The sequence below is a fragment of the Mustela putorius genome, unplaced genomic scaffold (assembly GCF_011764305.1).
Source record: "Mustela putorius furo isolate JIRA1106 unplaced genomic scaffold, ASM1176430v1.1 tig00003983_pilon_pilon_pilon, whole genome shotgun sequence".
In the NCBI taxonomy this organism is placed as follows: Eukaryota; Metazoa; Chordata; class Mammalia; order Carnivora; family Mustelidae; genus Mustela; species Mustela putorius.
This window is the reverse complement of record NW_025422123.1, coordinates 8,602,185-8,627,499: the sequence shown is the minus strand read 5'-3', so window position 1 is coordinate 8,627,499 and position 25,315 is coordinate 8,602,185. Positions and strand designations below refer to the sequence as shown.

Below are 25,315 nucleotides of genomic sequence, written 5' to 3'. Positions count from 1 at the left end.
TGGGGAGACTGCTTCTCTCTCTCCCTCTGCCCTCTTTGTTTGTGCTCTCTTTCTCTCTCTAGCTCTTGCTCTTTCTCTCAAATAAATAAATGAAATATTTAAACAATTATGTTTTTAGATGTGATTTTAAAACATTCTTTTAAACTTTTCAAGAATCTTTTACAATTGAACATTTATCAGTGCTAAGCTGTATGTAGCATAAAAAGTACCCTACCTGCTTTTCCTTCCCCCAGCATTTGGCCTCTATGGGGACCTCCATTTTCTATTCTTCCAGCTGTTTCTTTTGGTATTTAATGCCACACTTTTAAGCAGTAGGCTTATGCTGCTATTTTTAAAAGTCTGTATAGCTCGTTCTCTAGACCTGTACAGTTGTCATTCTTGGGTCTACCTTCCTTCATCTCTTTTTTATGTTGGGACCTCTGTTTCCTGGACCCCACATCTTACCTCTTCAGTGTTGATACTTAAGCAGTTCTTCCAGAAGTTTCCTAAGAAGCTGCATAGGATGTACATTTGGGAATCTGCATATATGAAAATGTCTTCCTTTTCTCTCATACTTGATTTATAGTTTACCTGGGAATACAGTATAGAATAATTTTCTGAGTTTAACAGGAATTGCTTTATTGATTTTTAGCTTCTGTTGTTGCTAACGAAAAGTCTGTTGATGTTCAGACTTTTTTTTTTCTTTTCCCCTCCTTGATTAGAAGTGCAATTAGAAGTTGATCTTTGTCTCTGATATTCTGAAATTTTATGATAATCTGCCTCACTGTGAGCCTTGTTCTCTCTGTCATACATGGCACAATGGGGACCTATTCAATTTGGAAATGTAGATTTTTCAGTTCTGGGAGATTTTCTTGAATTCTTAAATTCTAACCAATATCCCCCTTCTCTCTCTTGTCCTCAGTTTTCCCATTCTTTCCCTCCTGAACTCACTCTATTTGTGTTTGGAATATATGGACTGCTTTACTTTTCCTATTTTTACTATTTCTTATCTTTTTTGTCTCATTACTTTCTGGAAGATGTCTTGACTTCAGATTCTTCTAATTAGTTTTATGTTTCTGCTTTCATATTTTTAATCACTAGTTTTTTTTCTCTGAATACTGCTATTTTATTTTTTATAAACATATAATGTATTTTTATCCCCAGGGGTACAGGTCTGTGAATTGCCAGATTTACACACTTCACAGCACTCACCCTAGTGAATACTGCTATTTTTAAAAAAGATTTTAGGGGCATCTCTGTGGCACAGTGAGTTGAGCGTCTGACTCTTGATTTCAACTCAACCCAGGTTCCTGAGATTAAGCTCCGCATCAGGCTGTACTCAGCATGGAGTCTGCTTTTCCCTCTTCTTCCCCCTGTGCCCCTCTGTGTGTGCATTCTCTCTCTCAAATAAATAAATAAAAATCTTCAAAAATTAAAAAAAAATTATTTTTATGTAATTTCTTCCCCCAACATGGGGGTTGAACTCAAAACCCTGAGATGAAAAGTCGCACACTCCACCAACTGAGCTTACCAGTTGCCCTGTGAATGTTGCTTTTACTTTTTTTTTTTTTTTTTAAGATTTTGTTTATTTGAGCGAGAAAAAGAGAGTAAGAGCATGAGAAGGGAGAAGGTCAGAGGGAGACACAGACTCCCCGCAGAACTGGGAACCCGATGTGGGACTCGATTCTGGGACTCTGGGATAATGACCTGAGCCAAAGGCAGTGGCTTAAACAACTAAGCCACCCAGGGGCCCTGAATGTTGCTTTTATTTATTTATTTTAAAATATTTAATTTATTTATTTGACAGACAGAGATCACAAGTAGGCAGAGAGGCAGGCAGAGAGAGGGGGAAGCAGGCTCCCTGCTTGAGCAAGAAGCCCCATGCGGGACTTGATCCCAGGACCCTGGGATCGTGACCTGAGCAGAAGGCAGAGGCTTTAACCCACTGAGCCACCCAGGCGCCCCTGAATGTTGCTTTTTTTTTTTTTTTTTTAAAGATTTTATTTATTCATTTGACAGACAGAGATCACAAGTAGGCAGAGGGAGAGAGGAGGAAGCAGGCTCCCCATAGAGCAGAGAGCCCGATGCAGGGCTCGATCCCAGGACCCTGGGATCATGACCTGAGCCGAAGGCAGAGGCTTTAACCCACTGAGCCATCCAGGTGCCCCTGAATGTTGCTTTTAAATAGTCTATTTTTGTTTCATGGGTGGAATAGCTTTTCTCTGAGTATGTTAATTGTAATTTATTTTTTTCTTCAGTTTCCTGCACCATCTGTTTCCTTAAAATACCTTTACTTGATCATTTCTTTTGCTTTTTCATTTAGGGGATTTCCTTAAATGGATAGTCTTGGATGTCTTACTCATGTTCCGTAACAAGCCACTGAAAAACTGAAAGCTGGATTTGCTGGAGCGGGGGCTTCTAAAAGTTGACTGGTGGTGTTATTCATTATAAGGTAGTGAAGAGCTCACTTTTAGCAGTCAGTATTTGTAGGTGTTTTTCTGTTGACCGGGTTCTTCCCTAGAGCGAATGTTCCCATCCTCAGTTTACACCCCTGGCTGCAACATCTGGGTTGCTGAGTGGGAAAAGAGCTGGAGGTATCTACCTTTCAGGATAGCAACTCATCCATAATCTGCATCTTTTTAGACTGCTAGGCCTGCCCCTAGTTGTGCTTGAGTCTGGTTTCCAGAGTAGGCTTCCCATCCGTTGACCCGTGGCTGCTTAGAGTGAGGCTGGGTATCTTGGGGCAGAACTTTCACCCTGTTCTCCTTTTTCATCCTTGCCTGCTATCCCCACTTTCAGAGGTATTCTGAGCTTCTCTGGTGTATTCCAGCCCAATTCAGTGTGATCTGCAGTTCTGTTTAACATGCTCCTTTGTGCTGCTAAATCAAATAACCCATCCATCTGCTTTCCAGCTTCCACAAAATTTGTTGTAGTTGTTTCCTCTCCTATTCTTCGTCTTTCAGATCTTGTTCTTATTGTTGTTTTCAGTGGAGTTACTGAGAGCAGAGAGGTAAGTGCAGGTGTTCAGTGCATCATGTTTCACTGAAAATCCAAACTTCTCTAATGCCCTGATCCGTACAAGACTTAATAGATAAATGGCTTGTGGCAATTTCAGAACTTTGCTACAGTACAGACAGAAATCTGGATAGCATAAATTCATTTTGTTTTTTGCTGTCCTCATGGATTAATGCCTAATGTGTAGCTTTCTAAAAGAGAATGATACCTGAGTGGCTTTAGGAACTTTACAGAGAGAATAATAGAACTTTTTGACGTGGAAACAGACCCAGAGTGCAGAAGTGACCTATTTATGTTTACTCATCTCTCTAGAACTGGAACTGGTCTCTTCTCCAGTTGTCTTTTCCTTACCACTATGGTTCTGTCTTTTCCCATTAAAGTAACTGGAAATAGAAGCCCTTTATCCATTTCTTGTGTCACCCAAATGTCCTGTTAACTTTGTGTATGCTTTGAGTTTACAGTCATGAGTGGGGGGTGGTGGTTATTTAAGTGTTCTTCTTTGTTAATTTTTAGGGTTCGTTTTTATTTTGGTGAACTTCAAACTTGATAAAATGTGTATTTCACCATCAAAAAATGTTTCTGTTTTGAAGAATTTATAGTAAGCATTTAAAAGGTTTATTTTCGGGGCGCCTGGGTGGCTCGGTGGGTTAAGCCACTGCCTTCGGCTCGGGTCGTGATCTCAGGGTCCTGGGATCGAGTCCCGCATCGGGCTCTCTGCTCGGCGGGGAGCCTGCTTCCTCCTCTCTCTCTCTCTGCCTGCCTCTCTGCCTACTTGTGATCTGTCAAATAAATAAATAAAATCTTTAAAAAAAAAAAAAAAAAAATAAAAGGTTTATTTTCTTTCTTCCTATTATTCCATTCTCACTGGGTTCCAAAAGTTCCTTGAGGGGGAAAGTGAAAACGTTTTCCTGAATATAATTATAGCAGATGAAATAATTTAGAACAACTCAGGATACCTGTTAAAATGTGGAAGTAGGGGCGCCTGGGTGACTTAGTGGATTAAGCATCTGCCTTCAACTCAGGTCATGATCTTAGGGTCCTGGGATAAAGCCCTGCATCGGGCTCTCTGCTCAACAGGGAGCCTGCTTCCCTCTCTCTCTGCCTGCCTCTCTGCCTACTTGTGATCTCTCTCTCTGTCAAATAAATAAATAAAATCTTAAAAATAAAATAAAATGTGGAAGTAATGTGGAAAAGGGAAGCAGGTGTTATAAAAAATATCAACAGGGTTGAGCACTTTCTTACCAACTTTTTTTTTTAAAGATTTTATTTTTTTATTTATTTGTCAGAGAGAGAGAGAGAGAGAGAGAGAGCACGCGCGCAGAAACAGGCAGAGGCAGAGAGAGAAGCAGGTTCCCTGCTGAGCAAGGAGCCTGATGTAGGACTCGATCCCAGGACCCTGGGATCATGACCTGAGCCGAAGGCAGTGGCTTAAACAACTGAGTCACCCAGGCGTCCCTCTTAACCGACTTTTCAAAACTCATTTCTCACTTCTTCTCTAAGGCCTCTTCCTCCGTTTTACCCCATGGAATATAAAGCTTTTTTTTTTTAAAAAGATTTTATTTTTTTTATTGAGAGAGAGAGCAGAGCAAGAGAAAGAGAGCATGAGCAGGAGTGAGGGGCAGAGGGAGAGGGACAAGCAGACTCCCTGCTGTGTGAGGAACCCACCCGACGTGGGGTTCGATCCCAGGACCCCAAGATCATGACCTGGTCCAAAGGCAGACACTTAACCAGTTGAGCCACCCAGGTGCCCCCGGACATAAATCTCTTATTTCCCCATTCCCTCCTGTATACTGTATGTGGTACATTTGCCCACAGCACATTGCTGGATTCATTCTATGTTGGTGTTGAATTCTTTGTTGAGTTCTATGTAAACTCTTTGGGGCAAAACTCCTACATTGTACTTTTGACTAAATTTACTTGCATATTTATGAAACGCCTTCTTTGACTGAGGTACCAGGCTCCTCTGTAGGTGCTGGCATCTTTTGGGGTACATATTAGATCTTAAACAGATTCCGATGGTTGGTATAAATTCTCTTTTTTTCTACTCACTATTTCAAAGGAATTGAAAGAACGGGCTCTGCCCCTTCCTTTGCGTCACATTGGTAGCTGGCAGTAATGGCTGGGATCAGACTGGGGAAAGCCTGTTGTTTGGAAGCTCAGGGGTCTAACGTTCCCTTATGTGGAAAGTGAACATGTTGTAAGAGAAGTCCTTTGAGACTCCTTAAAACCTCCAGGTTTTATGATCATAAAGAGGTGCACCCATTCAATCAGTGACACTCTTGGTAAGAACAAAGGAAAATGTCTCTTAGGATTGAATGGAGTTCAACGGATGTGTTTCCATAACTGAGCTAAACTGTTGCATACATAATCTGAAGTAATCTAGAACACTTAGAATGATAGTGCTTTGGTTTCATTTTTTGATTTTTTTTTTCCTTTTCCCCTCTTCTCCAGTTAGGTGGTTCTTTCTCATTATACCTTGGAAATGTTTTTTAGCTTTTGTTTTTTCTAATTTTTTTGTTGTGAAGATATTTTAAAACACGTGCTTTTTTTTTTTTTAAGATTTGTTTTTTAGGGGTTCCTGGGTGGCTCCATCGTTAAGCATCTGCCTTTAGCTCAGGTAATGATCCGGGGTCCTGGGATCCAGCTTCATTGTCGTTGTTGGGTTCCCTGCACAGTGGGAAGCCTGGTTCTCTCTCTTTCACTCCCCTGCTTGTGTTCCTTCCCTCTCTTGCTGTCTGTCTCTTTCTCTCTGTCAAATAAATAAATCAAAAATCTTTGGGGGGAAAAAATTTTTTTATTTTTAAAGATTTTATAGTTAAGTAATCTCTATACTCAGAGTGGGGCTCAAACTCACAATCCTGAGATCAGAAGTCTCATGTTATACCAACTGAGCCAACCAGGTCCCCCAAAACATTTTAAAGACTGGTGAAACAAAAGCCAGGATTAAGCATCCTATAAGTGTAAAAATTCCCTGCATGATGTTCCCTTACACCCCACCCCAGGATAACTGCCATCCTTATTTTACCAAGAAAGGTGGGATTTTGCTTCTTTTTATTATCTTTTAAATTCTAAACTTGGGAATAGATTAGCTCAGTAATGAGAGGCCTTCAGTCTCTTTTTACATGTTTTATTTTTCACATGAGGTAGTACTAGAAAAATAACAGATGATGCTGTTATGCCATTGATTCTTCTAACACTTTCCACATCTTAATTCCCCAGCAGCTGTTTGAAGTAGGTGAGGAGCAGAGCCCAGGCTAGGAATTAGGTTCCAGTGAGATTCTAATCCAGCCAATCTGATGCTTAAACTTGCCCTCTTAAGCATGACACCTAGTTAGGGTACTGTTGTATAATTAGATACAATTATATATTTTGAAGATCTGGGTTTATTTTGTATCTTGGAATACTTTAACCAGATAACAGGGTAGCCACTGAGCTCTGTATTGTTTCTGCAAGAACTGTTTTCTTGGAAAGCTCTATAGGGTTTTGGTTCTTGTCCAAACACTCGTAATATCTCATTGCTTGGCACAGACAAATAGTCCATCAATTTATGTAACCCTTATTGTATCTTTTAGTATTGTCCATTTCAGAGCCCTTCTAAAATGTTTATTTTATAAACATTTATTTTATAAATACCAGTGGATTTTCTTAAGTACTAGGGAATTTTCAGGGAAAACTAAAATCATCACTTTATGTTTATTGAATGGTGATATGTAGGTTAGAGTTAGCTTTAATTTTTAAAAGAAGAGCTGTGATTATAGGAAACATTTTTCTAATATTCAAAATTCTTAAAAGACTTTTATGTTTGTAAGACACAATAATTTTTGGCACTTGTTTAGATATAATCTCCAAGAGATAGCTTCTTTATAAAACTGTTATTGCCTCTAGTGAATTTATGTGTCCTTTGCAGTGTTTTCTCTGAAAACAACTAGCCGCAGTGATAAATCTTTCTTTTTTTCCTTTTTTTTTTTGTTTTGGTTTTAAAGTAATCTCTGTGCGCAATGTGGGGCTTCAACTCATGACCCCCAAATCAAGAGTCTCATGCTCTTTCACCAAGCCAGCCTGCACAGCCTGCAGTGAAAATAAGTTTCTGTGCTTAAATTTTAGAATCAGATACTGTTTCCATAGGAGTGCAGATTTATGGCTCCATCTCCTCTCGAACAAGGCAAATAAAGTGCCTCAGGATATTGCTAACTGACAACTAAATTTTACCATGACACAAAACTTTGCTTAAGTAAACCTCCTGTTTTTTTTTTGCCACAGAGGTAGAGTTATGGATGTAAGCAATTGTCTTGGGCTTAGGTACTGCTGTTTTTTCCTTTGTGATCCTGGATGAGTCATTTAACAACCAATTCAAATATCCATTCTTCATCCATGGGGTGCCACTGGCACCTGCCTCATTGTGAGAATTAACTGAACAAATACACGTGAAAACACCTCACTTCACGTGGTATCTAGTAGGAGTAAAATAAATGTTCACAAATGTTCTCTTCCCATTAAAATTGCTGCTTTTTGCTGGCAAAATTGTATTTATAAAATGTGCTTGGTAGGGGCGCCTGGGTGGCTCAGTGGGTTAAAGCCTCTGCTTTCGGCTCAGGTCATGATCTCAGGGTCCTGGGATTGAGCCCTGCATCGGGCTCTCTGCTCAGCAGGGAGCCTGTTCCCTCTCTCTCTCTCTCTCTCTGCCTGCCTCTCAGCCTACTTGTGATCTCTGTCTGTCAAATAAATAAATAAAACCTTTTTAAAAAATATGCTTGATAATGAGAACTAAGGTTTTAAAATGGTTTGAATGAATGCTGGCTGACTGAACTCTGCCAATTAATAATATTTATTGTATGTGGGGAGTAGAAAAGCAGGAGTCGATTTCAGCATAGTAATGGAATGGCAGTTCTGGTGCATCTTAGACGGAAGGCTATTTTTGTGGCTCCTGCCCTACAAACTAAATGGGCTTTGGTTTGCTTTTGTTTGTATATATTGATCTTGGATGATTGGGGAGAATGCAAGTATATCTGCTCTTGCTTTTAAATCATTTTATTTTTTGGTGAGAAGAAATTTCCCAGAGTGGCTAATATCTCATGCCCTTTAATCCCTATAAGCTGTTAGTTAAGACCAGGATGTTATTTAACTAAAGATGCAGGTACCAAAACCATTTTAGGATTCTTTAGCTCCACAGGAAAGATCAGGTTCTTTTATCCTAGCATGCTCCTCCAAGCCCCTGGAAAGTTCAAATATCAATGTCTCTTCTCATCAGAATAAGGATCTAAAGTCTTTGCTATTTTTGGTAGCGGGGAAATAAGGGCTAACCCTTGTGTAGCTCTTGTCAGTTTACAGTGCGCTTACACATACATTTTCGTATTTGATCTGTGCAACCCTCAGAAGGGAGTAGAAGTGAGAAGGTAGAGGTCCCAAGACAATAGTAAGTTGCCCAAGGTTACACTGCTAATAAGGGATAACATAACCTGAGGCTTAAACCCAAGCTTTATGATTCTAAATCTAAGGCTCTTGCACTCTTCTGTGTTCTTATGCCCCTTATAAATAAACAGACCCATCTAATATCTTATTGCTAGATATGGAAGTCAATCAAAGCAGGTAGATTTCTAAAACTTTTTATTAAAAGATTTTATTTATCTCTTTGTGAGTGAGAGAACACGGGTGTGCATGCATGGATGGGGGAGGGGCAAAGGGAGAGGGAGAAGCAGGCTTCCTGCTGAGCAGGGAGCTCAATGTGAGACTAGATCCCAGAACCCTGAGATCATGACCCAAGCCGAAGGCAGATGCTTAACTGACTGAGCCTGGCACCCCTAAAACTTTTTTTAATTGTGTATATATTTATTTATTTGACAGAGAGGGGGAGAGAGAGAGAGCACATTAGTGAGCATGAGTCAAGGGAGGGAGAGAAAGAGGGAAAGAATCCCAAGCAGTTTTCTGTGCTGAGCATGGAGCCCAGGACTTGGGGCTCAATCCCAGAACCCTGAGATCATGACCTGAGCCAAAACTGACAGTCCAACACTTAACTGACTGAGTCACACAGGCATCAGGCATTTAGGGAAAAAAATTTCTAATGTGGGGCTTCACCAACTTTTAGTCCGAGACTCTGGATCTCTTACATGGGCTCCCTGCTCAGTGGGGAGCTTGCTTCTCCTTCTCCCACTCCCCCTGCATGTGTATGTACTCTCTGTCTCTGTCAAATAAATAAATAAAATCTTTAAAAAAAAAATCAGTAGGATACTAGAATGAATGAGAAGCACTCTGTTCTCAGGAAGCCCATAGTTAAGTTAACATTCCATGTACACTGTATAATAAAACTTTGTAAACCCATGGGCACATTTCTGTTTTGTGGCAAACAAGCATTTTAATAAACAGCTTCTAAGAAATCAGTTCATTTGGCCAGTGAACTTAGATTTTACCACCTAAATTATCCTGAGCCACAGTCAGAGTGTGTAAGTGCAGTCCTAGCATGCTTTGTATTTCCCAGAAAATCATAAATCTGTTTTCCAGTTTCTGTACAGAGGTCCTAAATTTGAACTTAAACCATTAGGGCCATTAATTGGTAAAACCCATGGCAACTAATAACTTAGAATCATAGAAAAGTAAAGTCAGCAGACCTTGGACTTTTTTGTTCATGCTATCCATACTGTACTCTGAAATGTAAAGTGTTACACATTTCTTTTTACATTATTATTTACTCTGGGTATTATGTGCAAATTGTGGAATTTCAAATTTATTTGGGCCTGGAGATCACAAAACTCTTCAGTGGCAGAACAAGGACTGAAACCCAGGTTTGCTGATATCCAGCCTAGCTTTCTCTTTTCCTGCTGGAATTCCTAATATAACATCCAAGAAACATTTAATCGTGATCTTAAAATTTTACATGAAGTCTCTTTATTCAATGGTGGATGCATCTAAAATTTTTCCTTATTGTATGAGTTTACCCTGCCTTTGTATCTTCTAAGGCTTATTTTTACTTTGATTAGATATGACTGATCAGGAGCGCCTGGGTGGCTCAGTCAGTTAAGTGTCTGCCTTCAGCTCAGGTTAGGATCCCAGAGTCCTGGGATCAAGCCCCGGCTTAGGCGCTCCCTTCTCAGAGTCTGCTTCTCCTTCTCCCTCTCCCCTCCCTCTACTTGTGTTCTCTCTCTCACTCGCTCACTCTCTTAAATAAATAAAATATTTAAAAAGATATAACTGATTATTAATAATTTAAAAAATTACTTATGACATGGACTTAAAAATGTCATTTTTTAGACTTTCTACCCAGCTACAGAGAAAGCATTGGTTTGTGAGCTGTTGGTTCTTCAGCAGTGACAATGAAAATATGTTTCCACTTCAAAACAAACACCATTAGATGTAGCTTCCTGGCTTATCACACCTGCCTTTTTTGCTCTCAGGGCTGTCTTGAGGCACCTGAGAGGTAGGTGTAGAAGCACTTTGAAAACCATAAAGTGCCATAACAATATGTTGTATGCATGCATTCATGTGTGAATCTTCTGACTAATTGTATACTTGAGACGGTTTGTTAAATGACATTTTGCTGCAAGAGTTTATAGATTGGAATAGGCCAAACATGTGACTGGGTCAAGGAAAACATTTAAATCCAGCAAGGCTTGCTGGTGGTAAAATCATAGATTGGGTGCATGGTAGGAAATAAGGGTGGAATGTTGGTACCTTAGAATGTGAATAGAAACAACAGATTTGAACATTTTCTTTATTTAGTATCTAGCCTATTTGTTCTTTCATCAGTATTTTTTGAGCACCCAGTAAAGACTAGGCATAGTTTTAGACGTCACTGATGTTCACAATAAGTAAGACAAGGTACTGTTATCCCCCAGGAGTTTACAGGAGAAGATAGTTATAGACAAGGTATAACATAGGATAATAGATGTTTCTGTTTTGCAAAGTACCTCATAACTGACCTTGCCAAGAAAGGTATAATCTTGGTTAGATTTTTAAAAAATTTAAATGTATTAATATTCTCATGATCAACTTTTTAAACTTTAAAAAATAATATTGTAAAATATATACTTAAAATATTTTGAGATATGTAACACATAAACTATATTTTTAAATGTATAAATTATCATTTATATATATTGAATCTTAGTTATATTTAATATTCAGTTACATTTATTTTATATATATTTATATTTAGATAATCTTAATTACCTAAAATGAATCTACTTGGTGAGCCATCTGAACATTCCCTATCTGGCTGCATTACTGTTAGAGAGCTCTTCAAGGAAGGGAGGGCATAGCTGTCACTTTGATGTTTGGTGCTAGTATTTTTTCAGAGCAGAAACCTGACTTTGAATCCTAGCTCTGGCAGATAGTAACTGTGGAACTTATTTTGTGCCTCAGTTTCAATGTCTGTGAAATGGAAATAAAGATAATACCTAACTCATCATTGTGAGAAGTGAAGGAGTTAATGCATACGAGAGTGCTTAGGGGAGTGTCTGTCATACATTTAGAACTGTATAAATGCCATCAGCAGCTATCATTGTCACTGTTATTGTTATTATTTGGCAGAATAATGTGAGGAAGCTTAAGAATGGACTTTCTCAAGCTTGAAAATTGCTCAAAACTAAAGGTAGAAAGACAAAAAGAAGGGAAAGAAGGGAGCTAAACCTTTGTTCATCATCAGCTACGTGCATGGCAGTGACCTCATGTTTACCTACATTTTCATTTAGTCATTACACCAGTGCCCTGAAGTATATTAGAAAACAAGCTCAAATTAGGAAACTTGCATAAGGTCCTGTCCAAGTAAGTGGGCAACACGATGATAACTGGTCTTTGCCATTCTGCATCCTGTACTCTTGCCTTGCATGACACTAGAAAACGTGAGAATTCAGCAAGTTTCACTAGGAGGTAAGCTTGAAATTTGCTTTTTAGGGACTTTATTTTTAATGACCATTTAAAGGATGTCATCAACATTTTTAGTTTCTTCCTACTGTTTTATGTATCTGTAATTCCACCCCTCCCATTCAAAAATACATTGCAATAGTTTAAATGATGTAAGTGGAACCTAGATGGCACATATTTGGACACACAGAGTCTTAGTAATAGTTTTCAGAATTAAGCTAAATTATAATTTCCCAATTTTCAAGATCACTGTTGTAATTATTGAAGTCATTACTCCTGAAGTTAATAGCTATTCCATAGGGCTTTTATTTTTTTTTTCAAAGTTTTTTTTCTTTTTAGATTTTTATTTATTTATTTGACAGAGAGAGAGAGATCACAAGTAGGCAGAGAGGCAGGCAGAGAGAGAAGGAGAAGCAGACTCCCTGCTGAGTAGAGAGCCTGATACGGGACTCGATCCCAGGACCCTGAGATCATGACCTGAGCCAAAGGCAGCGGCTTAACCAACTGAGCCACCCAGGCACCCTGCCATAAAGCTTTTAAACCTAAATTCCATGTAGCTACATATCCTAGGTACTAATCCCTTTTTTGAATTTATAAATAAAATTCATGAAATTGCTTTTCTTTGCTGTTTATTAGCCCAACCTTACGAATTGTTTCCCCTGCAGGTAATAGAGAAGAGGAAACCTAATCAATGGCTGTGGAATGATATGGAAGAAGATGAAAAAAACTTGTTTAATGGGTAAGAAATAAAACTATGATAAAAAGATTAATGAAAATTATTCTTAATAGTGTTATGTATGGCCAGTCTGTAATAAGCGGCCAACGTTGGTATTCCATTAGGGTGAATGACCAGTCACTATATTTGTCTTATCCCCAGTCTGAACTTTCATTACCTGCTTCCTTCTTACCATTGTGAATTTCTCAGTACTATGAGTTAGCGTAAGCTAAGAGGGGACACAGCTGTTTTGGAAGATAAAAGTAGGATCTGGAGTTCAGCAACCATACTAAAATCCAGGTTTGAGGTAGGTTTTGAAGCTTATTGGTGGTTGGATTCTTATTTTCCAAATCCTGCCAGCTGCTGTGATGTTAGGATTTACTCTGATGATCCTGTTCATTTAGGCAAGTGCAGGTTGTGCCAATGGAATGCCACAGAACATGTGACTAAATTTATGAGATGTGAAATGTTTTAATACTACAAGTCCATACGTTCTTATTGTCAATAATTCAAACATTATAGATAACCAAAACTCTCTCCCTAAAACTTAGCCCCCTCCCAGGGTGTAGAATGTATGATACATTTTCGTGCAACCTTCTTTGCCTAATGATTTAAAAATTGGGTTTGGAAGCCAGACTGTTTTTGACTAGGCATCTATTAACATTTGGGCAACTAAATTTCTTTATGAACATAATTCCTTGGTTATAAGTGGGGACAGTAAAATTTCTGTCTCATTGTGATGTTGAGGATTAATTGGATAATACATCTAAAAAACTTGGGAAAATGCCTGAAACATAGTGTTAAATAAATGTTAGCTGTAATTTTCGTATGTATTCTAGTTAGCCTTTTTATGTGCCAGCCCTCCACAGATGAATCTTTTTTCCTCAGGTACTGTAGGAGTTAAACCATCTTGGATAAGGTTAACCCTGGTGGCAAGGATTTTTAAAATTTTCATGCAAGTGTTCTTTTTGGTTTAAGCTTTGATTCTCTCAGAGTATGCTGCTAGGCTGTGTGTGAGAACAGAGTTCTACACCTTCAGCTCTTACTGCATACTTCATGGTGTATAAATGATGCTTACAAATACGCATGAGTAAAGACTGTCTTCTGTCTGTGATAGTTTTATCGTGCCCATGTAAGTATCATGTTAAAGCAGGATGCTTTAGAAACTCTTGTTTCTAATAGGTATGTCAAATTTTCTGTTAAGATTCCTTCAGTCTCTTTTGAAAGATAGTCTTTTTAAATTTTTTTTGTTTCACAGAATTGTAGTAATTATGAAAATGTCTTTGATATCTTTTCCATGGCTTGTTAGCACTTTCTTACCTGTTTTTAGGAAGGGAGGCCACTGAGACAGTCATCTCTTCTTAATATTTTCCTCCTTTTTGCCCTGGGGCTTTATTAGATTATTCTGGAATATTCTCTCTGTTGTGACTATTTTAGAAGACTAATATATATAAACAGAAGTTAACATTTACCGAATACTTCTTATGTGTCAGGCTCTGCTTTAAGTGCTTTACTTACTCATTATCTCTTTTAATCCCATCATCTACTTAGGAGGCAGCTACTGTTATTATCTTCATTTTAAAAGCTGAGGAAGCTGAGGCACAGATTAAGTAACTTGCCCAAAGTCACATTGCAAGTGGCAGTTCTCAGATTCAAACCTAGATCTCTGTTCCAGAGCCTGTAACTGCTGGCCTAGTTAGTAAACTCACATAAGGTTTGTTAAGGTGGGTGTAAATTTAAATAGGATAATAAAGCCAAATATTTCCTGAAAAAGCACCATAACTAATCTGATTTTATTGTTTGTGGGAAGGAAAATGTGAAATCATGTATCTTCTTAAGTATGGGAAAAATGATGATGTGAGATGATTAATCATAAATAATTGTTTGTCTCAGACCATCCTTAAATGAATACAGCTGTCCTGCTTCTTTATGAATCATTTTCAGTAGATAGAAAATCACTTGCACCTAGCTCAGGACCAGCATGTATGTGTTTAAAAGGGACTAGAATGAGTTGATTTGTAGATTGCCATTTAGCTGCTATTTGTAGAAACAGGCTCTCAGAAAGACTGAACTGTGCAGCAGTTCGGAACAGATTAGTGATTGGAAATTGTTCTTTTGTCCTGTTAAATAATATTTGAATGACAGCAGAAAGTTATACAAGGAAAGAAAGGCAGGAGAAAGGTGACTTACAGGTCTTATAATTAGAATGCCACTTAGAAGTAATGGTCTAAAAAGTCAACGTGCATTAACAATCGACACTTGTCTAGGAACTGGAAGGAGTTATAGTACATGGTTTTTGTTCTGGGCTATGTCTGTCAGAGGGAAGCATTGGCTTTTTTCCCCTTCATGTAGCCATTCATTCCCTGTTGAAATATGGTAAAGTACAAAGGGTAGGCAACATTTAAAATAACAACAACACTGATAAAATGTTTTGGCTTTCTTTAAAGTGTGACCACACGTGGTCAGCGATGTTTTCCTCTCTCCTCTCCATTTTTTAAAATTCCCATTTCCTGTCTGAGAATCCCTTCTCTAAGTGTTGATCAAAATTATGGCTTTCAGCATGCATCTCTTTTACAAGTGTCTTAAAGTGTTGCTCATTGACCCCTGAGACTCTTTAAGGAGTCAAAATTGTGTTCATAACAATACTAAAACATTACTTGCTTACGGAGTATGTAGCGGAGTTTTCCAAAGGCTATATAATGTGTAACCAAGTGAATACAGAAAAGGCTAGGAGAATCTAGCTGTCTTCCTTAATCCAGACATTGAAAAGATCTTCAGAAACGTGAAGTAAGACCACTCTTCTCTAGATTTGCAATGAGAAGCACTAAGGTTTGTTTCTATCTTAGAGTGTAACAGTGGGGGTACCTGGGTGTCTCAGTTGGTTAATCAGCTGCCTTTTGGCTCAGGTCATGATCCCAGGGTCCTGGGATCAAGCCCCATTTTGGGCTTCCTCCTCAGCAGGGAGCCTCTTTCTCCTCCTCCCTCTGCTGCTCCTCTTGCTTGTGCTCTCTCACTTACTCTTTCTGTCAAATAAATAAATAAAATCTTAAAAAAAAAAAAAAAAAGAATGTATCAGTGACCCCAGTCTAGGCCAGAGAGTCATGGTGCTCCTGTCTAGTGATTGAGTGGATTGCCACTGGTCATAGGCAGTGCCCACCACACAGCACCTCCGTGTACCTAGGGACATCCTGATAGACTGAGGCTATGTCTCCTGGTCTAGACAGGTGAAACTTTTGCTCCTTTTTCATAATTGTGCTAGATGGTCTATTCCAGATTATAAGGAGCTATGGAAATCTAGAGAAAGGAGAGCTTGACTTTAATTAGGAACACCATACAACCTTGACAGTGACCCCACTGATATGTGCCATATTTGGAGTTTTCCTTGTATCGGTTGCTCCCAATCTTGGGAGGACCAAAAGGACCTTTCAGGACAGCCTTTTATTTGACTGTATTAATTGAGCATCTCCTATGTTCCAGCTATGTTCTAGGGGCTGGAAATAAGTCAATTCACAAAAGAAAAACAAAAACACCTCTGTCCTCATTGGGCTTCCATTCTAGCTTTGGAGTCCTTTGCTGTAGTCCCAGCTCCCTCTTCAGGGGACTCTTGAGTTGGTGATGGCTGCTGTGGTGCTCACACCTCTGTGTCTTGAGCACTGACTGGTATTGCTAAGTGGCTAGCTGCTGAGGATAGAGTGGAAACTGCTTGACATTTTGTGATTTTTATTATTATTATTTTTTTAAAAAGTACCAAATGGTTGGGAATTTTCAAATCATACGTGGAACAATAAAGGTAGTCTATTTAGTCACCCTTATTGTGGCTATTTTAATCTTGTTTTGTTTTCAAGTTATTGCCACTTTTGTCAAGAAATTTAACTTAAAATCATTAAATACCAACTAATGTTAAATTTATTCTAATTGTTTTTCATTATTTGAATAAAAATGTTCATATGTGTGTGAGATTTTCCTTGCCTGGTGAGTTGCTCCCAAGACCTTGTAATTTGTTTAATAGACTTTTATACAGAAAGAGATTACTTGGCTCATTAGATTGAGTCATTTAATAATGACTTGAAGGTTAACTAATGCGGCCATCAGACTCTTGCTCACCGGCTGGACGTCTATCACATTACCAAATTCAGTCATTTCCAAATGCAGACGAGTGGAAATATCATTAGAATATTAACGAAAAAAGAAAGTGACATTCAAAACGTGAATGACCAACAATTGTCTCTAAACATAATTTTAATTTTTAAGATACACTTCTTGGGGTACCTGGGTGGCTCAATGGGTTAAAGCCTCTGCCTTCGGCTCAGGTTGTGATCCCAGGGTCCTGGGATTGAGTCCCGAGTCAGGCTCTCTGCTCAGCGGGGAGCCTGCTTCCCGTCCTCTCTCTGCCTGCCTCTCTGCCTACTTGTGATCTCTGTCTGTCAAATAAATAAATAAAATATTTTTTAAAAAATTAAATAAAAAGCTCCTTTAACACCTTCAATAAAGGGAGGGTCACAGTGCCACCCCATTAAAAAAAAAAAAAGATACACTTCTTAATAGAAGCTCTTTTTTTTTTTTTTTAATGGGGGGTGGCATTGTGACCCTCCCTTTATTGAAGGTGTTAAAGGAGCTTTTTATTATTTTAGTTTTTTAAAAATATTTTATTTATTACAGAGATTATAGGTAGGCAGAGAGGCAGGCAGAGAGAGAGGAGGAAGCAGGTTCCCTGCTGAGCAGAGAGCCTGATATGGGGCTTGATCCCAGGGCCGTGGGATCATGACCCAAGCCAAAGGCAGGCTTTAACCCACTGAGCCACCCAGGTGCCCCTGGTGTGAGTAACATTTAAATTTTAGTATCCCCTTGTCTGTTACACTTCCCATTCTTCTGTTTGCTTACCAGAGTCCAAAATTTTGTTACCTCTCATGTACTATTCTATCATCTGCCACTCTTTTTTGTCCTCATGAATTTATGTTCTTTATTACCCTTTGCTGTGATTTTATTGGGATTTTGAGAGAAAAGGAGATAAAAGTGTATTCATTCTGCCATATTTTACTGGGAACCCGTGTTCTAACATGTGTTATTGAGTGCGTGCAGCATACCAGGAATTGTGTTAGACACTTGTCTTTTCTCTAATTCAAAAATCCCTTCAAATTTTTCTATTGAGGTTAGAATATTCATTCACATTAGTGCTATTCACCTGTTATTTTTTGTTATTTTTCGAGCACCTTCTATACACTAGGCACTATCACAAAAAGCACTTCCTTCAATCATCACATTTACTCCAATGCATATAGGTAGTATACCTCATTTTAATGAATATGGAGACAAATTTAAAGTCACAGGCCCAGTAAAAAGTAAAGTTGGGTTTGGGATAGGCTTTTAAAATAAATATTCTTTCTGTATATCAACTATCTATTGGATATTAGATAACCATTGTGGGTTTTTTTTTTTTTTCCTTAAATGTAAGCTCTGCGCCCTGTGTGGGGCTTGAGCTCATGACCCCAAGATCAGGAGTCGCATGCTCTATTGACTGAGCCAAGCAGATACCCAAACCATTATAGATTTTTAAGCAGGGGAACACAGTGTAGGATGAAAATGCTGTTTTTGTTTAATATAGTGATAATATTTAAGATACATAATAGATCTGGGGTGCCTAGGTGGCTCAGTGGGTTGGGCCTCTGCATTCAGCTCAGGTCATGGTCTCAGGGTCCTGGGATCCAGCCCTGCGTTGGGCTCTCTGCTTGGCGGGGAGCCTGCTTCCCACCTCTCTCTTTGCCTTCCTCTCTGCCTGCTTGTGACCTCTCTTTCTGTCAAAATAAATAAATAAAATCTTAAAAACAACAACAACATAATAGATCTAAAAAGATAGGAGGCATCAACTAGCACCTAAAGCAGTAATGAATGGTCTGCAGTGTTAAGGGCCTAGATTTGGAGGGGAGAGAGCAATAGCAATGAGGAAGGTAATTAGGTTTAAGAAGCGTGTGTGTGTGTGTGTGTGTGTGTGTGTGTGTGTGAGAGATTTGAATCCATTCTCTTTAATGAGCTACTGTAACAAAGAACTTAGCCCTGTGTCTAGTACTCTCATTTCTGAATGTGAATTGGTAGGCTTTTGTAACCAGCTTGACTGTGACATTAATAAGGAATCAGAGGGAATGTCAGGTTTTCAAGTCAGGTAAATAGGAGTGCCATATCTCGGTTTAAGGTAAGGTGGGAAGAAGTACAAGGGGAAATAACTAAACTTGAACAACATATGTGAATGTCATGGTTTTTTGGAAATATGAACATCTGACATGTCTTCTGTATTTCTTTCTTTGTTTCTTGGCATTTTTCTGAATGTCCTGTAATCATATCGTACACTATTACAGAAAGTTGATTTCATTCAGTCACATGATTTGTTGGTTGGAAATAGTATATACCCGTATTTTTTTTTTTAAAGATTTTATTTATTTGACAAAGAGAGAAAGATCACAAGTAGGCAGAGAGGCAGGCAGAGAGCGCGGGTGAAGCAGGCTCCCCGCCAAGCAGAGAGCCCGATGCGGGATTCGATCCCAGGATCCTGAGATCATGACCTGAGCCGAAGTAAGAGGCTTAACCCACTGAGCCACCCAGGCACCCTATACCCATATTTTTAAGCTAATCTTTAGTATTTTTAAATCTCAATTTGAGGGCCTTTTTTTTTTTTTCTCCTTTTTGGAAGCAAGTACTCTGATTTCATTAGCACACAAAGTGTTTTTTGTTTTTTTTTTTTTTTAAGATTTTATTTATTTATTTGCCAGAGAGAGAGAGAGAGAGTGAGCACAGGCAGGCAGAGTGGAAGCAGAGGCAGAGGGAGAAGCAGGCTCCCCGCCAAGCAAGGAGCTCGATGTGGGACTCGATCCCAGGATGCTGGGATCATGACCTGAGCCAAAGGCAGCTGCTTAACCAACTGAGCCACCCAAGCGTCCCTCACACAAAGTGTTTTTACAAGACAATTCTAAAAGACCAGGAACCCCATGTAAAAGACATGAATCGACAGTTCAGGTAAAGAGAAAAAAAAATCAATCGTCACCATAATTAAAGACACATACACAAACAAAATATTATTTATTTTAATTTTAATATTTTATTTAAGTAAAAATTATTTAAAGATGTGTCAATCCTTAGTACTGGGGGAACACGTATTCTCAAATACTACTGATGGGAGGTGAGGGAGAGAGTATAAATCAATGCATCCTTCTTGGAGGGGAGCTTGATGATATCTATCCAAAATTTAAATCCATATATCCCTTGATACAGCAATTGATCTTCTGCAAATTATCTTATAGACACACTTACATAAGTGTGTCATGATAGATGCCGGAGAGTACCAATGGTGCATTTTTGAAAATAGCATTAATTCTTCACTCATAGAAGAGTTAGTTCAATGGATTATGCAGTCCATCTCATAGAATATGGTATATAGTCTTTAAAAAGAGTGAGATAAAGCCATATGTATGGGAAAATGTCTAAGGCATGTTAAGTTTAAAAAAAAAAGATATGGGATAATATATATGATCAAGTTGGATTTATGTTAAAAAATTATGTTTCTAAAAGCATAAAAATATTTTTGGAAATATGCTCCAGAAAGATGCTCAGTTAACAGTAGTTACCTCTAGAGAGGCAACTAGGGACAAAAAGCAGAGGGAGAGCTTTACTCTTATAGTTTTATGTTCTGTATGCTATTATTTTTATTTTTTTAAGCATATAAAATTAATATGATAAAACAGAACTCCACTGTCCTTTGCTAAACTTTTTTTCTTTTTTTTTAAATAAACTACCCCCAACGTGGGGCTCATACTCACCACCCCAAGATCAAGAGTCACCTACTCTGCTTACTGAGCCAGCCTGGTGCCCCTCCTTTGCTAAACTTAGAATGAACCCTGGGGCTCCTGGGTGGCTCAGTCGGTTGGGTGTCTGACTCTTGAGCTCAGCTCAGGTCTTGATCTCAGGATCGTGGGTCTGGGCCCTGTGTTGGGCTCTGTGCTGGGCATAGAGCCTATTTAGAAACAAACAAACAACAACAGGGGCGCCTGGGTGGCTCAGTTGGTTGAGCAACTGCCTTCGGCTCAGGTCACGGTCCTGGAGTCCTGGGATCGAGTCCCGCATCTGGCTCCCAGCTCTATGGGGAGTCTGCTTCTCCCTCTGACCTTCTCGCCTCTCATGTTCTCTCTCACTGTCTCTCTCTCAAATAAATAAATAAAATCTTTAAAAAACAACAACAACAACAACAAAACTTAAAATGAACCTTGCTTTCCATAACTAAAAAAAAATCATTATAGAAAATTTCAAACTTTATCTATACCCCTTCCGTCTTCCTTACAGTACCCCTGGATTCTTTTGAAACAAATCCTAGACATTATATTATCTCATCTATAAATAGTTTATTATGTGCCTCTAAAAGATAAGAATTATTTTTTATAAACATAACCACAGTAATTTTCATGCTTGTAAATATTGATAGTAATTCCTTAATATCACCAAATATGTTAGTCAATGTGCAGATCTCCCCAATTATTTCGTTTTTTAAAATAGTTGACTCATTTGAATCAGGATCCAAATAAAGTTCAAACATTGCAATTAGCTGATAGTATCTCTCTCTCTTTCCTCCTTCCACTCTTTTTCTTTGAAACTTCCTTGTCCTATTTGAATCATTTGTCCTGTAGGATTTCCTTCAGTCTGAATATTGGTGACTGTATCCTAGTGACAGTTAACCATTATTAGATTGTTTACTACATTGACTGTAAATCAGTAGTAAAATCCAGAGACAAATTAGATTCAGGTTCTGTTTCTGAGGAAGAAATTCTTAGTGAGTGTTGGTGTATATTTTCATTATGAGGTAATGTATGGGTATCTTTTTATTTTTTATTTTTTTAAGATTTATTTATTTCAGAGAGAAAGAGTATGAGCTGGAGAGAGGTAGATGGAAAGGGAGAGAATCTTAAGCAAACTCCCTGTTGAGTGTGGAGCCAGTACAGGGGCTCAGTGTCATTGCCCTGAAATATGACCTGAGCTGAAACCAAGAGATGGATGCTCAACTGACTGAGCCTCCTAGGAATCGCTGTCTGGTTATCTTTTTTGTGATGTCAGTAGCCACTGATGATCCTTGCGTAGGACCACTAATTGAAGAGTCTTCCATAAATGGAACTATTTCCATTGGCTTTGGCTAATATATTAAGTATTCTAGGGTATACAACATTTGGATACAGATTATTTTAAATACTTTCTGACTCTTATTGTCTGCAGCTATTTCCATTTGTCTGTTAGTTTATCTTTGAACCCTTTGTCATGATATAAAGTCTTCTATTTGATCATATGAATCATCATGTTTTTTAAACCCCAACTTAAAATTTACTTTTGGGGTGCTTAGGTGGCTCAATTGATTGAGTGTCTGCCTTCAGCTCAGGACATGATCAAGGGTCCTGGGATCGAGTCCCACGTCCAGCTCCCTGCTGAGCAGAGTCTGCTTTATCCTCTCCCTCCGACCCTCTCCCCTGCTATGCTCTCAAATGAATAAATGAAAAAAATCTTTTTAAAAAAGGTTACTTTTAATTTTTCAGTTTTTATTGGATATTTTTCTCCCTTCTGAGTGTATGTAAAAGGAATCAGAGACCTGATTACTAATAATTAGCCAAACAGAATACTGGATTATAAAGTTGTTTGTTTGCTTATTCAGTCTTTCATTCAACAGAGTTTATTCAGTATATCTGCTATGTTCATGGTACCATGTCCAGCTCATGTTGATTATCGTTGTGATGCAGTCCTTCAAACAGGCAGTATGGTGCAACATGGTAGATGCTGAGTAAGGGAAGACACGTGTGTGTGCTCCGAAGCATGAAGAAGGTTACCGTAAATCAGTCTTGAAGGGTAGTGGAAGGTTTCCTGGAGAAAGGGTAAGTAAGAGCCAGACCAAGGAAAGGCAGGTGGCCAGGGAATGATGAAAACATTCTAGGGGAGGGAGCAACTTGTGGAAAGGCCTAGAAGTGAGAGTAAGCTGTTCCATGGGGCACTAAAAATAATTTAGAATAATGGGAGCATAGCTGTGGTGTGAGGAACGTGGGATTGCCTAGAGAGGGGCAGGGCCATACCCTAAGAGACTTGATGAGCCATAGTGAGTTTGGGCTTTATCCCCAAGGCAGCAAGGATGACCTATGTGGGTTTCAGATCAAAGGCAGCAAGGCCTATTAAAAAAGCAGTGATGGTACTGTGGACTAGAATTGACAGTGGTTTGAATTAGGTTAGAGGCATTAGAGATGGAAGTGGTCTTATTTGTTCTTTCAGAAAATACTTTCAGATAAACCTGTTTCTTGATAGGTGCTATTCTAGGCGCTTGGGAGTCAGCAGTAACCAAAATAGAACTCCCTGCCCTCCTGGAGCGTACACTGCAGTGGGGAAAAAGACAGTAAATAGATACTGGGCTTATCTAGTGGTAATTGCCTGGGAGAAGGATAAATCACAAAGAGGGATGAGGATGATAAGGGAGTGTGTGTGGGAAAGGATTTTTTGTGTAGAGTGACCAGTGATGGCTTCACTGAGAAGTTAGCATGTGAGCACATATCTGAATGAAGTGAGGAAGCAAGCCATGCGCGTATCTGAGGGAAGAGTATTTGAAATAGCAGAAACAGAATTGCATGGTTCTTGGGATCAGAGGTTGCGTGGTGTGGCAGAGGAACAGTGAGGAGGCCAGTGGCTGAAGAGGAACACGTGAGCAGAAGAATAAGAGGAGTTGGCCCAGAGAGATAGCCTTTTGGCCATTGTGAAATTGTGATGGACAGAAGTAGAATCAAGGTTCAAACGGAGGAATCAGTAAGATTTGGGGATTGATTGGATATGGGTGATGGAAAGGAGGAAGGAGATAGGGAACAGAGTCAACTTGTAACGTGAATATTTTGACTTCATTTAAGAGAATAAAGCAGCTGGAGCAAATAAGCTTAGATACCTATTATCATGCAAATCTCTTTTTTATTACAACATTGGGGAAGAGGTAATATTGATTATACCCATTATGAAGGGAAGAAGTCTCTCACCATAGAATGGATTTTCGTTTGGTTTTGGTAGTTCTCCAGTTAAGGACAGACTTGACTGCTCAGCAGCCAAGAGAATGCCTGAGGAACGGGGAAGCAGAGCTAGGCTAGATATGGATAGAGCCCTTAGGATACTGCAGACTACTCCACCACATTACCACACCCTATATACACAGACACACAGCATATCCCATTTGCATTTTGTTGTTCTTTGCAGTCTTTAAGATCTCTGCTAAATTCCTAGTTGACATTAACCTAGTTCAGTAGTATTGCAGCTGTTTCTGCTAAGAGGGAAGTCATCATGATTTTATGTCTTTCCTAAACATGGTTTCGGAGATGCATCCATCCATTAAATCCTCATTTACTAATGATCTGCATAAGTCTCCATGCGATGCCTAGATGACAAAGAGCACAATTATATGGTCATTGTGCCAACTCTTAAGGACTTCAAAATTTACTAAGGTGGACAAGGGAAATCAGGGGTCACAGTTAGGCATGCTGTAATACTGGGTGTGAAGAAGGTATGGGGAGTCCAGGGAAGGGTTCCTTATAATTTTGGCTAAGTGAGATAAACTTCTAAAAGAGGAGGATAACTTCTGAAGCCATGACATTTTCATATGCTACCTAATCTGTGTGGAACATGCCCGTCTACTTCTGTCCTTCTTTCCAAGTTCTTCAGACCAATCTTCCTGAGAAGACTGTGTTTATAGGTCCCTGTATGACCTTCCTTGTTCTTTCCCAGTATTCTGTAGACTATAATAGCTGGAAGGAAACAACTATGGGGTCAGTTAACAGAAAGCAAATAGTATTAGTAGGTTCATATGTAGTTTATTTTGTATTAATTCCTAATTAAAATTAGTAATACTGTTATACAAAAATAACTATATAGAAGTAGCTTTAAAAATACCTTGGCTTCTGGGGCGTCTGGGTGGCTCAGTTGGTTCAGCATCTGCCTTCAGCTAAGGTCACTATCCCAGGGCCCTGGCATTGAGCCCCCTTTTCTGGCTCCCCTCTCAGCAGGGAGTTTCCTCCTTCTCCTTCTGCCTCTCCCCGCAACTCGTGCTCACTCTTTCTTTCTCAAATAAAAAAATAAAATCTCTAAAAAAAACAAAACAAAACAGTGGCTTCTATCCTACAGAACAGCATTTCTCAAACTTGTGACATTTATATACCACTGTGTCATAGTGGTATTTGTCACACACAGGTAAAATTTGTAGAGTTACTTAGTATTTTTCTGTAGGCCAAATCACCCCCCCTTTTTTTCTAACTTCAAAGTCTACTTGAACCTCATCTTAAAAAATATTTGCAGAGGGACGCCTGGGTGGCTCAGTGGGTTAAAGCCTCTGCCTTCAGCTCAGGTCATGATCCCAGGGTCCTGGGATCAAGCCCCGCATTGGGCTCTCTGCTCAGCAGGGAGCCTGCTTCCTCCTCTCTCTCTCTCTCTCTGCCTGCCTCTCTGCCTACTTGTGATCTCTGTCAAATAAATAAATAAAATCTAAAAAAAATATTTGCAGAGTTATGATTTTCTGTTATTTTATAAGACTATATGACTCCTATATTAAAAAATATTTGCCCCTGGAGAGTTCCATTTCTGGATGAGACAGGGTAAGCACACGCCACCCAGTCTCTCCCACAGGATGCAGCTAAAAACCTTGGTAGAACACATGGAGTAGCAATTCAGGGACTCTGAGAAGTTGGCAGTAGCAGGTAGATTAGAGAAGAGCAGGAT

At 39.1% G+C, this 25,315-nt stretch overlaps 1 protein-coding gene across 13 annotated transcripts in view; it reads left to right on the top strand.

Moving 5' to 3' along the window:
• The window catches only part of USP49 (ubiquitin specific peptidase 49), a 95,167-nt gene that overhangs the window by 22,515 nt on the left and 47,337 nt on the right, over positions 1 to 25,315 (top strand). For 11 of the 13 annotated variants that reach the window (XR_006604104.1, XM_045071068.1, XM_045071075.1 and 8 more), the window contains one exon: positions 12,513 to 12,586. The gene's annotated coding sequence lies outside the window, so the exon portion shown is untranslated. Of the gene's footprint in view, positions 1 to 5,553; positions 5,612 to 11,571; positions 11,854 to 12,512; positions 12,587 to 25,315 lie in introns of those variants that run through there. The other 2 variants (XM_045071074.1, XM_045071076.1) reach the window with 2 other exon arrangements.